General features: G+C 35.4%; 1 protein-coding gene and 1 pseudogene across 2 annotated transcripts in view; one reads left to right on the plus strand and one right to left on the minus strand.

The window, feature by feature from the left end:
• ZFAND3 (zinc finger AN1-type containing 3) overlaps positions 1-15,219 on the plus strand; it is a 316,314-nt gene that overhangs the window by 13,317 nt on the left and 287,778 nt on the right. The window lies entirely within an intron of this gene.
• Positions 3,179-3,297, minus strand: LOC118605145 (annotated as a pseudogene).

The following is a 15,219-nucleotide window of genomic DNA, read 5'->3' on the forward strand; positions in this document are numbered from 1 at the left end:
TTTGGTTTCTATTAATTCTCTTTCAGTAATAAATTAAAGTTTTTATATTAGATTTTTGAAAAACAAAATTTGAACTTCTAACATTTTAGGTTTTGAAGAGGTACTTTTTCCTTATAGCCTAAAGGTTCTTGTGGACACGATTGCACTCACCTCATCTGTCTTGATATTTAATTTTGTAGATTTTATTCTCTCTCAGCTTTTGTTTTTCTAGGAAGAAGTCCCTTTTATTTAGTCTGTACTTTTATCCCTGTGGATATTCAGATGTCTTCTGAAGTCTTTCCAATTGTGTTATGTCTTTTACAAGTGTATCTGTGTTGTTGAAAAGACACTAAATATTCTTCCTCTCCTTATTTGAGGAGTGTAGGTTGGGATGGGGTAGAAGGGAAATGGTCATGTGAGAGGTAATTAAATTTGTTTCTTAAAAATAAAGCTCAGTATATATTTAGGAAAAATTAGATGAAGTATAAAGATGAGAAGGCAAACTTCTTGCCGTGATACAGATTTATATTTTATTTATGATATGGGTCGTATGTGTCAGTATAAGAAGAAAACATATTAGTCCACACATAGTATGATGAGAGTTAAGGTCAAATTGCATTTTTCAGATATTATAAAAATATTATTTTGCCTTATATTATTTTCTATAAAGTCTTCATTTATTTAGCTATATGACTGCTGTATTGCAACTCTAAGGAATTTTAAGCATTTTAGCATATGAACTCTGATAAAAGAGTTTGGTCATTGAATTTATGGCTGAGCTCTTATTAAAGTACCATTGTATAAATATGTTATTAAATATATATTAATGGTAAATATACACAAAGATGTATTTTAAATTTGTTTAAAATTACATCGATACAGTTTAATAGGCTCAAAACGATGGCAACTTGCTGTTGCTTTATTTTAGAATATCCCAGGTGGCGAGGTGAGGTTGAAGCTATCCTGTCTCCCTGCTGCTTTACAACTTGGAAACAGACAGGAAGGCCCACAGCTGCAATGTGAGCAGTGACTGGATCTGCAGAGAAGGACAACTTGCTGTATTTTAACCCATAAAAATTAGAAAGTTGGTGTTTGGGCTCCTGGCTCAGACAGAATTAGATGTGTCTTTGAAGTACCACTCATATTGTTTTAGCTGAAACTTTTGAAAGGGATTGAAAATTTTTGGATATGGTCTTAAGACTACAACATTATTGAATGTAGAAAGTAAATTTCAGTGGCTTTATTCTTCAATTTTTTTTGCTTATTTGGTTATTTGTTTTATATTGAGACAATTCACACCATAAAAATCATCTTTTAAAATGTATAGTTTCGTGATTTTTAGTATATTCACAAATGGTGTGACCATCACTGTCATCTAATTCTAGAAATTTTACCTCAAATAGAACTCATCTGATCATTATCAGTCATTCCACATTCCTCTGTCCCTCTGGCAACCACAAATCTACTTTCCGTTTTTATCGATTTGTCAATTCTGAACATTTCACATAAATAGAATCGTAAAATATATAGCCTGTGTATCTGGCTTCTTAGACTTAGCATAATGTTTTCAAGATTTATGCATGTCGTAGCATGTGTTATTCATTTCTTTTTATGGGTGAATAGTATTACATTGTGTGGATATACCACATTTTGTTTATCCATTCATCAGTTGATGGATATTTGGGTTGTTTCCAATTTTTGGCTATTAGTAATACTGTGAAGGTTTGAACTTTTAAAAAAATTTTTATATTAGTTTCAGGTATATAGTATATTGGTTAGATGTTTATGTAGTTTATGAAGTGATCCCCTTGATTATCCTAGCACCCATCTTGGCCCTACACTAGCCAATACAGTACTATTGACTATATTCCCTATGCTGCACTCTACATCCCGTGACTGTTTTGTAACCATTAATTTGTACTTCTTCATCCCTTTGCCTGTTTCATCCAGCCCCTCAGACCTCCCCAGCCCCCGTAATCACCAGATTGTCATCTATACCTGAGTCTCTTTTTGTTTAGTTTGTTCCTTTTGTTCCTTAGATTCCTCATGTAAGTGGAATCATGTCGTATTTATCTTTCTCTGACTTATTTCACTCAGCATAATACCTTATAGGTCCATCCATGTTGTTGAAAATGGTAGGATTTCATTTTTTTTTTTTATAGCTGAGTAATATTCTGTTATATACTGTAACTTCTTTATCCAGTCTTCTGTTGATGAGCACTCAGGTTGCTTGCATATCTTGACTGTTGTTGACTAGTGCTGCCATGAACATAGGAGTGCACAGATCTTTATGAAATAATGTTTTGGTTTTCTTTGGATAAATACCCAGAAGTACAGTTGCTGGGTCAAAAGGTAGTTTTATTTTTTAAGTTTGGAGGAACCTCCAAACCATTTTAAGTAGTGGGTGTACCATTTTGACATCTCACCAACAGGTGCACGAGGGTTCCCTTTTCTCCACATCCTCTCCAACACTTGTTTTTTTGATTTATTGATGATAGCCATTCTCACAAATGTGAGATAATATCTCATGGTGGTTTTAATTTGCATTTCCCTGATGATTAGTGATCTTAAGCATCTTTTCATATGTCTCTTGACCCTCTGTGGATATGTTTTCAGTTCTCTTGGATATAGATCTAGGAGGGAAGTCATTGGGTCATATGGTAATTCTGTTTAACTTTTAAGTAACTTTTTAAGACTGTTTTTCCAGAGTAGCTGCAGTTTTTACATTCCTACCAACAAAGCATGAGGGTTCCAGTTTTTCCACATCCTCATCAACGCTTGTTTGGGTTCCTCCTTTAGATTATAGCCATCCTAGTGAATGTGGTTTTGATTTGCATTTGCTGATTAGCGATGTGTTGGGTATCTGTTGGCTGTTTGTGTATCTTTGCAGAAATGGCTATTCAGATCCTTTGCCCATTTTTTTTAAGTGGGGTGAATTGTAGAAGTTCTTTATATGTGTATGTTCAGGATACTAGTCCCTCATTAGATACATGATTCACAGATATTTTCTCCCATTCTGTAGGCTGTTTTTCATGTTTTTTGGGGACAGTGTCCTTTGAAGCACAAAAGTTTTAAATTTTGTCTAAGAAAATGTTGCCTAATCCAAAATTATAAAAATTCATAACTAATTTTCTGTAATTGTCTTATAATTTTAGTTCTTCTCTTACATTTATTTATTTTTATTTATTTTTCATTTTTATACCTACAGCACCTGGTCTTCCTAGGTGGTCTCCCATTCAAGTACTAACCAGGCCCGACACCTCTTAGCTTCCAAGATCAGGTGGGCTTGGGCTTGTTCAGGGTAGCAAGGCTGTAGACTCCTCTCTTACATTTAAATCTTTGCTTTATTTTTAGTTAATTTTTGTATATGACATGAGATAGGGTTCCAACTTCATTCTTTTCCATGTAGATATATAGCTGTCCCTACATCATTTGTTAAAAAAACTATTCTTTCCTGAGTGACTTTTCTTGGTACCCTTGTTGAAAATTGGTTAACCATAAATGTAAGAGTATATTTCTGGATTCTCAATTTTATTTCATTGATCTATAATGCCTAGTTTTATGCCATGTCTTGAGTACTTACTTTGTAATAAGTTTTGAAATCAGAAAGCATGAGTCCTCCAATTTTGTTCTTTTTTATCAAGATTGGCCATTTGGGGTCCTTTGCATTTCCATATACATTTTAGGATCAGCTTATCAATTTCTGCAAAGAATCTAGGTAGGAATTTGATAAGGGATTGCATTGCATCTGTAGTTTAAGTGGGAAGTGTTGCCATGTTAACAATACTTATTTTTCCTGTTCTTAAACACTGGGATATCTTTCCATTTATGTGTCTTCAGTTTCTTTCAGAAACTTTCCAGTGTATGTTTTGTACTTCTTTTGTTAAATTTATGTTTGTTTTGATACAATCGTAAGTGGAATTGTTTATTTCATTCCCAGATTGGACATTGACAGTGTACAGAAACACACTTAATTTTTGTATATTGGTCTTGTATCCTGCTGAACTTATTAGCTTCAATAGTTTTTTAAGTGAATTCCTTAGGATTTATTTATTTTATTTTATTTTATTTTTTTTTGTGCATACAAGATCATGCCATTTGCAAGACAAGACATCCTTGTCTTGTTTTTGATCTTGGGAGAGCTTTCAGTCTGTCACTGTTAAGTAAGGAAGTTAGCTGTGACAATGATGTCAGCTTTTTTGTAAGTGCTTTTTATCAGATTAAAGAAGTTCTGTTCTAGTCTTAGTTTGTTAAGTTCCCCTCAGCCCCCATGAAGGGGTGTCAGATTTGGTCAAATGCTTTTTCTGTATGTATTAAGATTGTGTGTTTTTGTCCTTTATTCTTTCAATATATGATATATTACTTTGGTTGGTTTTCTGATGCTAAACCAACCTTGCTTTTTTGGGATAAATTCCACTTGGCTTTAGTGTATAATCATTTTTATTCGATACTGGATTTGGTTTTCTGCTATTCTTTTAAATTTATTTATTTTAATTAGTTTCAGCTATGGAGTACATTGGTTAGACATCTATATAGTTCGTAAAACAATCCCCTAATTGCTCCCTCCCTCACCTGACTCTCCACCTAGCCAACGTATTAATGTTATTGTATTCCCTATGCGGTGCTTCCCATTCTTGTGACCATCAGCTACTAATTTGTATTTCTTTACCCCTTCACCTCATTCTCCCAGCTTCCCAACCCCCCTCTGTCTGTCACCAAATTGCCCACTATTTTTGTGAGTCTGTTTTAGATTAGTTTATTCTTTTTATTCCTTAGATTACACATAAAAATGAAATCATATAGTGTTTATCTTTCTCAGACTTAAATACCTTCTAGATACAATCAAGGCAATATCTTTTTCCTTCCCCTTCCTTTTAGTCTGTGTATCTTTTAATCTGAAATGAGTCTCTTGTAGACAATATATGTAGGAGTCTTGTTTTCTTATCCACTCAGCCACTCTTATCTTTGGGTTTGAGTACTTAATTCTTTTCCATTTAAGGTACTTATTGATAGGAATGTAGTTATTACCATTCTTTATTCCTGTTTTTGATAGTTTTTTTCTTCTTGAAGTCCCTCCAACATTTCTTGTATTATTGGCTTGGCGGTGATAAATTCCTTTAGCTTATTTTTGTCTGGGAAGCTCATTATTTGTTCTTCAACTCTAAATGATAGCTTTGCTGGATAAAGTATTCTTGGTTGTAGATCTTGGGTGTCCATCATGTCAAATATTTTTTTGCCAAGCCCTTCTCTCCTGAATAGTTTATTTTGAGAAATCAGCTGCCAGTCTTATAGGTGTTCCTTTATAGGTAACTTTGCTTTTAATATTCTTTCTTTGTATTTAACCTTTGGCATTTTAATTATGACGTGTCTTAGTGTAGGCCTCTTTAGATCCCTGGTTTTTAGGATTCTCTGAGCTTCCTGGGGTTTTATGTCAATTTTCTTCACCAGGTCAGGGAAGTTTTCCATCATTATTTATTCAAATAGCTGTTCAGCATCTTGATTTTCTTCAGTTACGCCGATCCGATGGATATTTGGACCCTTAATAGTGTCCCGTATGCTCCTTAAATTATTTTTATAGTCTTGGTATCTTATCTCTTGCCATTCTGATTGCATGTCCTTGGCTTTCCGGTCCTCTAGATAGGGCAATTGATCCTTTTCTTTATTCACTTTGTTTATTCCATTTAATATACTTATCTTGGATAATGTGTTCTTCGTTTCAGACTGGTTCCCTTTTATAATTTCCATTTCCATTTTTTTTTTATCTCTTTGTTGAAGTTCTTACTGAATTTATCTACACTTCCCAAAAGTTCATTGAGCACCTTTATAACCAGTGTTATAAAGATAACATCTGTTAGATTGTGTGTGACTCCATTATTTCTGGATTTCTGTTCAGAATGGTCTCTCATATGATTTCTGCTTCTTTGTGTTCCCATTTTGGCTGCCTTTCCGTGTCTCTTTCTATGTACTAAGCAAAGCTCTTAGGTCTCCCAGTCTTAGTGTGGATTTGTGAGTAGGTATTTAGTGGCACAGTCCTGAGAGAGATTTAGCTGCAGACCAAATTTAACCCAAGCCTCTGCCCCTCCGGGGCCCCCTGTTAAGATTCAGCAAGCAATCCACAGATGCTGTGCTTATAGTTGCCTCAAAGGGCCACATCAGAAACTGAGACCAGCTGGCTCCAGTGTGAGTCTAGGCGCCGCTAAGCAAGGAGCACCTGACTTGCTGAGCGCACACCTGGATGTGGCTTGGGTGGGGCCGTGAGTTGGGGGTGGCGAGCTTTCAGGGAATCTTCTGGGCAGAACAACTTATGTTATCCAGTTTGATGATGTCATGGCTATGTTCACGCACGGGAGGGGAGGAGACCTCAACAGGAACAATGGATACTGCCGGCACTTCTGTGCAGAATGGTTCTCGCCTTGGCCCTAACTCTGACAGTGCCTCCCTGTAAATCCCTGGTTCCCCCTGTGCCCAGCCTAACTGGCACTGGTGCTCAGCGAGCAGGTCTGTCATCCCGAAAATCCAGTCCGGTCGCGGCCCCTTTAAGAGGAGTCTGCCGCTGCTGCTACCTCAGTCTCGCTCAGCCACTGGAGACCAGGCAGCCCCGAGTCCTCGCCCGGTCCTACTTTCTGCTGTTGCGGGTGATTTTTTGGATTTCTCCCTAGTTGTATGGCTTGTTTATCAAGATCCCAAGCGATTTTTCCTTGCTGCTTGCTCCTTGTTTCCTTCACAACTTTGATTTGGTCGTCAGAGGGATGAACATAGCCTCTATCATCTACGCCATTTTTTTCCCTGCTCGATTTTCTGGTATTTTATTGAAGATTTTTTTGTAGCTATATTTAAAGGAGATTTTGGTCTCTAGTTTTTGTTGTTGTTGTTGTGGTAGCTTTAGTTTGATATTAAGATAATATTGGCCTCATAGGTTGAGTTGGGGATGCGTTCCCTCTTCCATTTTCTGGCAAGAGGTTATGAAGAATTTGTATTGATTCTTTTTTAAATATTTGGTATAATTCATCAGCGAAACCATCTGTACCTGGGCTTTTCTTTATAGTGTTTCATTTACTGATTCTCCATTTCTCTATGGTTTTTCTGTTCTTTATATCATTACTTTCTGCTTATTATTTTTTTCTTTCCATTTGCTTTAGGTTTAGTTTGCTCTTTTTCTCATGTATTAAGGTGGAAGATGAGTTTGATTTGAAGTTCCTCTGCTTTTTTAATATAGGCATTTACAGGTACAAATTTACCGTTTTACAAACAAGGAGAAATGGAGGCTTAGTCATTTTTCTAAGGTTTTACATAGCAAGTCAGTAGCCTGACTCTCTTTAGAGCTTTTATGCCTTCTGCTATGCTAGACTGTCACACTGAGCTACTTGGAAATAGTGGCGTTACCTTTAATTAGAAGGTTAAACATATTTTCATAATATGCAGACAGTAGCATGTAGCTGGACTGCATTTACTACTTGCTATATTCTCTTCATGTATGGAATGCCATTCTTTCTTTTGTTTAAATATTTGCAATTTAGGTTTTCCCCCTCCCAAATGTTACAAGGACTTTGGCTCGGCTTGGTTTTTAAATGTGTGCATTGTGGGTGCCCTGTTGAATCAAGGAATAGCTTTAGATGGTGTTTTGTGTTCACATTCTGATATAAAAGACCCTATGTCCACAGTTTGTTAAATCTTGTTTAAGATGGGCCATTGCTGTCAAAGAGCAAGTGTTTAAATATTTTCATGTTCATTTTTTATTCTGTACATTTGAATGCTTTTGGGGCAAAGAAGGGTTGCTGTTGACCCTTTGAAAAATTGACCAAAGGATTTAGCTTGTATTTTATACTTTGTACTGGATTCCTATTATTATAGGGTTGTATGAAGGATAGATGTTTGTATCCTCTGTAATTTATAATGACGGAACGCATTATAACTAATCAGTAAATACTGAATGATGAAGGCCTTGGGATAAGCTTTGATTAGCCCCTTTTCCTTGTTGTTTCTTCTGTCCACACAATATGTGGTTATTGTAAACCTTGAGCCTAGACTTTTAGGCTCAAATGAAAACTTTAAAATGAAACTTATTTTTTTTTCTTCTTGTTTAAATAAACTGAGAGCAATTGAACTCCTTTTTGTATATCTCAGTTTTTTACAGATGACCCTTCAAGTATGATACTATGTCTCATTTTACTTAAAATCTTAAAGTTGTGGTGAATCTGTTGAGCAGCTAGCTGTAGGTTTGAAGAGAAATGTATTTTGAAAACCAGAATGAGGTCTTGATATCAACCTTTAGATGCTAATGGTGATCTTTGTAGGGATCTGTTTGTAATGGGCAAGATGATTTACTTGATGGTAGCTGCTTGAATTAGGGTCTTTTTAATTGCTTAGTAATGGTACAAACCTTGGATTTGCAAGAGATATTTAGCAGCACTACCACAAGAATGCCAGCAAAGCCCTTAAACTCAATAGGATCTGACTGAGACCCTTGTTACATTGTGTATTTAAATGTGGATGAGACAAAAGACCTGGTGGGTAAATTGGGAATAGTAGTTCTTGACTTACACAGATATCAATATGAGTCAAGACTAATCACTGTGGGTCAGGTGTTCGTACTGGAAAGTTCTCTTAAAGAGTGACCTTATTCGTTTGTGGAAGTCATCTATTAAAATAATTATTTGTCCAGTAACACAGGTGGTTTCAAGAAGTCATTAGTAACATGAAATCATTATATATATTACACTTGTATAGAACTTTATTTTGAAAACACTTTCATGTATGTTATTGCACCTATTTTCACAAGCCTATTGTGGGCAGGACACATATCTGAATTTTACAGATAAAAAAAACAGCTGGCTGCTTCAGACATGGCTACCTTCAGAGCATTGGTGTTATTTTTTTTTGACATGATTGTCCAAAGCCTTGGTCTTTTACTTCCAAACCAGAAACTCGTTTGTTGAAAGTTTCCTAAGACTTTTGGGGAGGAAGTTAATGCTAGCCGAACTCATAAGAGATCAGTTGATTAGAAAAACCAGTGATAAAAGGAAGATTAATAATATTAAAGCGCAAAGCAATTGATTAAAAATTTTTTAGCATATACTTCATCCCTGACTAATAATACTTTTTACATTTGCCTCAATTTAGAGCATCCTTTTTGTGATTTCAAGATACTTGAGAAACATTGATCAATTGTTGTTGGGCGATAGAAGAATCAGCATAGAGAGAATTGGGTGATCTTGAATAAGTATTTAAGAAATGGAAGAGGTAATGTAGTCCCTATTACAAAGAAGAGGCTCCAGATGAACCTTAATTTTTTGAGTAATAGCTTAATGGAAAGAGATTATATCTCAATCTATTTTTCCCCCACCAGTCTGTCTTAAAAAATTTCATGATAAAATTTTCATGTATCATGAAAAACAAAAATTGAAAGACAAACACGAATTGTACACCCATTTATCTACCACTAGATTCTGTAATATTTTGCCTTGGTTACGTTCTATCCCGATACTTATCTGTTAATCTGTCTTTTTAAAAAAATTTTCCAGGTATATTATTGACATCAGCATGCATATTATTAACTAGTTTAACATTTTTTTTTTTTAATTTTGGAGTACAGTTTACATATAGTGAAAAAGACACATCTTAAAAATAGTTTGAAGAGTTTTAACAAATGTGTATGTCTGTGTACATACTTCTGTCATATTCCAAACCTCTTACAAGATATATACTGTACCACATTATGTTATTCGAACTTCAGAAAGTTCCCTCGCATCCCTTCCCAGTCAATCTGCCCTCCCCTTCCTCCCCCTCATTTCCCTCTCCAGGCAGTCACTATTCTAATTTCTTTCTCACTGTAGATTAGTTTTGCCTGTTTTGAAAGTCATATAAATGGAATCATATGGTATGTATGCTCTTGGGTTAAGGCTCCTTTGACTCTGTGTAATGTTTTTGATATTTGTCAGTGTTGTGTATATCAGTTTGTTCATTTTTATTATTGCATATTATTAAATAGTATCCATTGTGTGATCATACCACCATTTTGTCTATTCTGTTTATAAACATCCTAATTTGCTTCTTAAATAATAATACAGAAATCACTTATCAGCAAACCTGACATCAGGAAATGAACTAGGATAGATTGTAATTTTCTTAGATAACTTTATATTCCAGCCTTGTTTTTTCTAGTTGCCTCAGTTTGATTTTAGATATGGTTTGGGAGACCCTGGCCCCATGACCACCCCATTTCCAAACCATCTCATCCATTTTGCATTGATATTTACTAGGCAATGATTTTTAAAATCTTAATATCTTTAGCTCACTGTGACTTTTTTTTTTTTAAAACAAAAGGTAAGTTTTGTTTTTGTTTTTGTTTTTGTTTTTTTTAAACAAAAGTGTGCTTGTCCTCATGTGAGGTCCAATTTTGTAAAATCCTGCCTGAAGCTGAAGGCAGTATTGAAAGCTAATTAGGAGAGTTTTATTTGGGGAACTATGTGGTTCACTGTATTCCTGTTCACAGACCAGATTTTGCTTAATGACGACGTTTGAGCTTGTTTTTGCAGTTAGTCAGCATTTTCCTCATTGAATAGACCTTTAATACGCCCAACAGTCATTCATAAATGAGACCTCTTTTCCTTTTCATTTCTGGATCAGGCTTATATTTACCAAATCTCTGACAATTTTTCTACCATCAGTGAATTCTTGTAGTTTCTTACCTTATAAAAAGTGATTGGAACATATCATATCTCAAAAGTTAATGGATGTATAACTAATACTGAATATAATAAGATCATTTCTTAACTTTTTCTCTACAGTCAGCCCTCTGTGCATGTGGAGATTCAGCCAACTGCGGATCTGATGGAAAATATTTGGAAAAAAAAATATTAAATTGTTGCTGATATCCACTCTGTAGTTAGGCCTAGAATGGTTGCTTGTGTACTGAAGTGTACAGACTTTTTCTTGTTATTCTCTAAACAATACAATGTAACAACTGTTTACATAGCATTTATATTATATTAGGTGTTATAAATAATCTAGAGGTGATTTAAAGTATAGGAGAGGATGTGTGTAGGTTATATGCAAACAGTACACCATTTATATAAAGGTCTTGAGCATCTGAGGGTAATCTCCAGATACAGAGAAGCAACTATATTATGTTGCTTTAAAAATAACACAACATGGTTCCCTCTTCTCCATCTTCTCAAGTTGCTGGGTATTAGTAATGTACTGAGCATGGGTGAGCCTTTGGTCATTTTTGACTAATCTGTTTTTTGTGTTATGTTTTTTGTTTACTTTTATTTTTCTGTCTAGTTTTTATAGAACTCTTGCTGATTTATCAATTTATTTCATATTGATTTGGGTATATATTTTTCTTTGAGGGATAAAACTAAATTGGAGTATTTGGGGTTAGTAAAGAGAAAAACTTGAATCTGAGATCATAGGACTTTTAATAAATGTTTTGGAAGAAGTATTGGTAGTTGGAACTTGCTGAACCTTTGTTTTTATCCTTTTTGGAAATTCGATAAACTGAGGGTTGATAAGGCCTCTTGGACGTGCTTATAGATAATGGTGAGACGTTAACACTTAATGATACATGAGAGAACAACCTGAAAAAAACTGTGATAATTTCAAAACCTTGTAGCTTTCCTTGTGGTGATTTCCTTTCTACTTTGGTACTTTACTTGACATTTTAATTAGAAGCAGAATGAAATGTTCTGAATTTCATCGTTTCCTTATCTGTTTCCTGTTGAAATATCTTAGGAGCAAAGAATTGGTCTAAAGAGAAGAGACTAGAGATGTGGATAATTTATGAAAACTTAAATGTATTCAAAGGAAGAATTATTTTCTCTCTTTTCTGCTCAGCACTTTCTGATTTGATTTGCTGTCACTCACCTTCATATACATTTAACTCTCTTGCTAGTTTTCTTGGGTTTGGGAGTGTGGTAGAGACCTTGAGAGGAGAACACCATGGAAAATAGCTTGCAATAAGGCCTAGCACAGAGTTTCTGGAGGCATGGGGGGCGGGTTCCCAAACTGTTTTCCCATTACCTAGTATCCTGCAAAGCTTGAAAGAAGGAAGCCAAATCAATTTCACAGTCCTTTTCCCCTTGCTGGGCACTATGCTAACTGGGAGTGCCATGCTGTGCAGGAGCATGTAGCTGGTGGGATGAAAGATGCAAATTGGAGCATAGGCTCTGCTCATTGCTAAAAGTAGGTATCCATTTGCAGGGTGAGACCATCCTTCATTCTATGAAAGCATAGCTAAGAAAAGCATTTGCTGTCATTCTCAATGTACCAAAAAAGCATTTAAAAGTTGGTTAGGGCTACAGTGGTTTGGTTTTTTTCCCCAAAGCGAATATCTTAATTTTTTTAAAAAAAGTATTCCATACTTATTTGAAGTGATTCATAATTGTGTAAAGCATAAAATTGTCTGATATTCCTCTCCTTCTCAAATACAACTTTCCAGAGATGACCACTTCTTGGTATCTAACCTTTCAGACAAGAGGGTTTTCCTCACGTAAAGAATAAATGCATCACTTAGGTATACACAAGGAGTCTGATTTCTATAACCTTTCCTTATGGAACTTTAGCGACATTAAATTTTGGCAGTTTGAATTTCTTAGGAGGAGTTAGGACACTTTAGTCTTCTTTTTCATGCTCTGAGAGTTGACAGGATATTCTGTTAAAAACCTATTTCTCAAAGTTATAACTTCTGAGTTTTTATTTCCTTTTAAAAGTTAAACAGCATTTTGGCTGTTGGTGTGTTGAAAGGCCTGAAAGCCGGAGCTTTGATCTGATGGCTTTTCTAGTTGTCTGCCTCTTAACAAACCACTCCAAAACTTAGGACCTTAAAAAATAATTTATTATCATTTCTCACAATGGACAGGGGTCAGTTGGACACTGGCATAGCATCACTTCTGCCATATTCTACTAGTTAAAGCAGTTATAGAGCCTGCCCAGATTCAAGAGCTGGGGAATTGGACTCCATCTCTCAATGAGAGCATTAGCAAAGAGTTTAGGGCCATCTTAGTCTTCCACTGGTGGAGTGACTGGCACAGTGGCATTCTTGGGAGGGAGAGGTTACAGTTATAGGACACCCTTCTTATTGCTCATTATATATTTTTCAGAAATTTTCTTCTGGGTTAAAATTTACCATGCTTAAGCACAGCTCTAGGGTAAACTTGTTTCGTTGTGGTTGGTAATGGGGTAAACGTGAATAAAATTTGGTTATAGAAAGGTTTTTAGTAATACAGGTAAGAAAATAAATTCTAGAAGAATGCCAGATTTCCTAGTCCCTGCACTTCCCAAGGAAGCATACATAGTTTGTTCTTTTAAGAACTAACTTGTTTTGTTGCTTTTCTTACTGAGGACTTTGATAACTTGAAGAATTTAAGAAAATGGGTTCTGGAGCAGGTTGCTATATATCATCAAGAGAGCACTGTATGTCAGTCTCCACTCCCCCAGAGACTTGCTAAGCCAGATTTGTCCCTTCCCTCTAACTAGGCCCCCTCTGAACATATCCTTTTAGATAATGTTTATAAAGTATTTGGGGAAATGATGATGAAGTAGGTTGAAACCAGCATGGATCATACTTTTCCCTATTCTTTATCTTAAAATGAACTCTTCACTTCAAGATGCTTACCTTTCAAAGATTTAAAGGCCAATGGTGAGGTTTTTCTTTTCCTGGTTAGATTTTAAAAATGAAACTTTCTTTATGGAATTTGTTTTAGAACTTGAATGGCTCTGTATTCTTGGGTGTGTATAGTGTTCTTTCACCTCTGTACCTATGCTCTTGGAATTCCCTCTGTTACAGTATGTCTCCCATCACATACCCAGGCCCTTATTAAACACCTGTAAACCTTTTTCTGGTCCCACAGTACATTCACATTGGTTTTTACTTGTTTCTCTTACAGCAGGGGTCCCCAAACCTCGGGCCGCAGACTGGTACTGGTCCATGGCCTGTTAGGAACTGGCTGCACAGCAGGAGAGGAGCGGTGGGCCAGCAAGCGAAGTTTCATCTGTATTTGCAGCCACTTCTGCAGTGCTAACATCACTGCCTTAGCTCCATCTCAGATAATCATGCATTAGATTTTCATAGGAGCACCAATTCCTAGTGCCAAAAAGGTTGAAGAATGTTGACTAACAGCACTGACTTAAGTGTACATGTCCAAGTTCGTTATAAGCTGTTTGAGTGCTGAGACCATCTGAGTCATCTTTATTTCCTCCATAGGACCTCAGAGTATGCTTTACTTAAATGTGTTGAGTGGAGTATATTCTTAAGTGCACAATATTCCACTGATCCCGAGGCTTAGCAGAAACTAGTGAGTGTTATAAAAAAGAAAATAACAATATGAAGAAAGTCATTGAGCATCTAATAATGACAAATGATATTTCTGTAGCTCTACATGGTATACAGACTCTTTTGCCTAAGTTTATACACTTCTAACTGCTCTTGGAGGCTTGAGTAGAATTAGGAACTTAATCCAGCTCACTCATCTAGAAAGAAGTGAAGCTGGAACTCAATTCTAGTATGGATTTGAGACAATCATGTAATTTATACTTGTGATTTTTTATTCAGGTAGATTCTGCTTTAAGAAGAAATAGATTATCTGAAGATAAAAAAAAAAAAAAGATTGAAAGACCATAATTGAATTCTTGGCTTTAACTAAAAGAATTTCTTATTTCTGGTGATATATTAACTAAAGAGTTAATTTGCAGTAGTTTGATTTATATCATCCATTGGTAATATATTGAATGTGAAAGTTCTTTTTTATATTTTTTATATTTTGAGACTTAAAAAATACTTCTAACTTGTGTAAACTTATTTGCCCAAGATAACAAATGCTAATAAAATCTCATCAGTTTAGTTCATACTAGATAGAATCCTCTATTAGACAATCAGCACTATAGACACAGAAAATGATTTGACTGACTATTTTCTGTTCTCTGTATGATGGTACATAATTAATACCATACGAGATGCACAGGAGAGAAGTTAATCTGTTACATACAAAGGATGCCTTAGGAAATAGGTTGGCTAACTGCTGCCCAGAGCCAAATCTAGAGAAAGAACTAAGACTTTTTTTTTTTATAAGAGTGATTTTGTTTTAAAATTATGAAAAAAAGTATTTCTGTGAAAATTATATGAAATTCAAATTTCAGTGTCCATAAATAGTTATACTGAATAGTTAGTTACACAGTCACGCTCATTCATTTGCTTAACTATTGACAGCTGTTTTCGAGCTCCAGCGGGAGAATTGAGTAGTT

Source organism: Rousettus aegyptiacus, unplaced genomic scaffold, assembly GCF_014176215.1.
Source record: "Rousettus aegyptiacus isolate mRouAeg1 unplaced genomic scaffold, mRouAeg1.p scaffold_m13_p_1, whole genome shotgun sequence".
Lineage (NCBI taxonomy): Eukaryota > Metazoa > Chordata > Mammalia > Chiroptera > Pteropodidae > Rousettus > Rousettus aegyptiacus.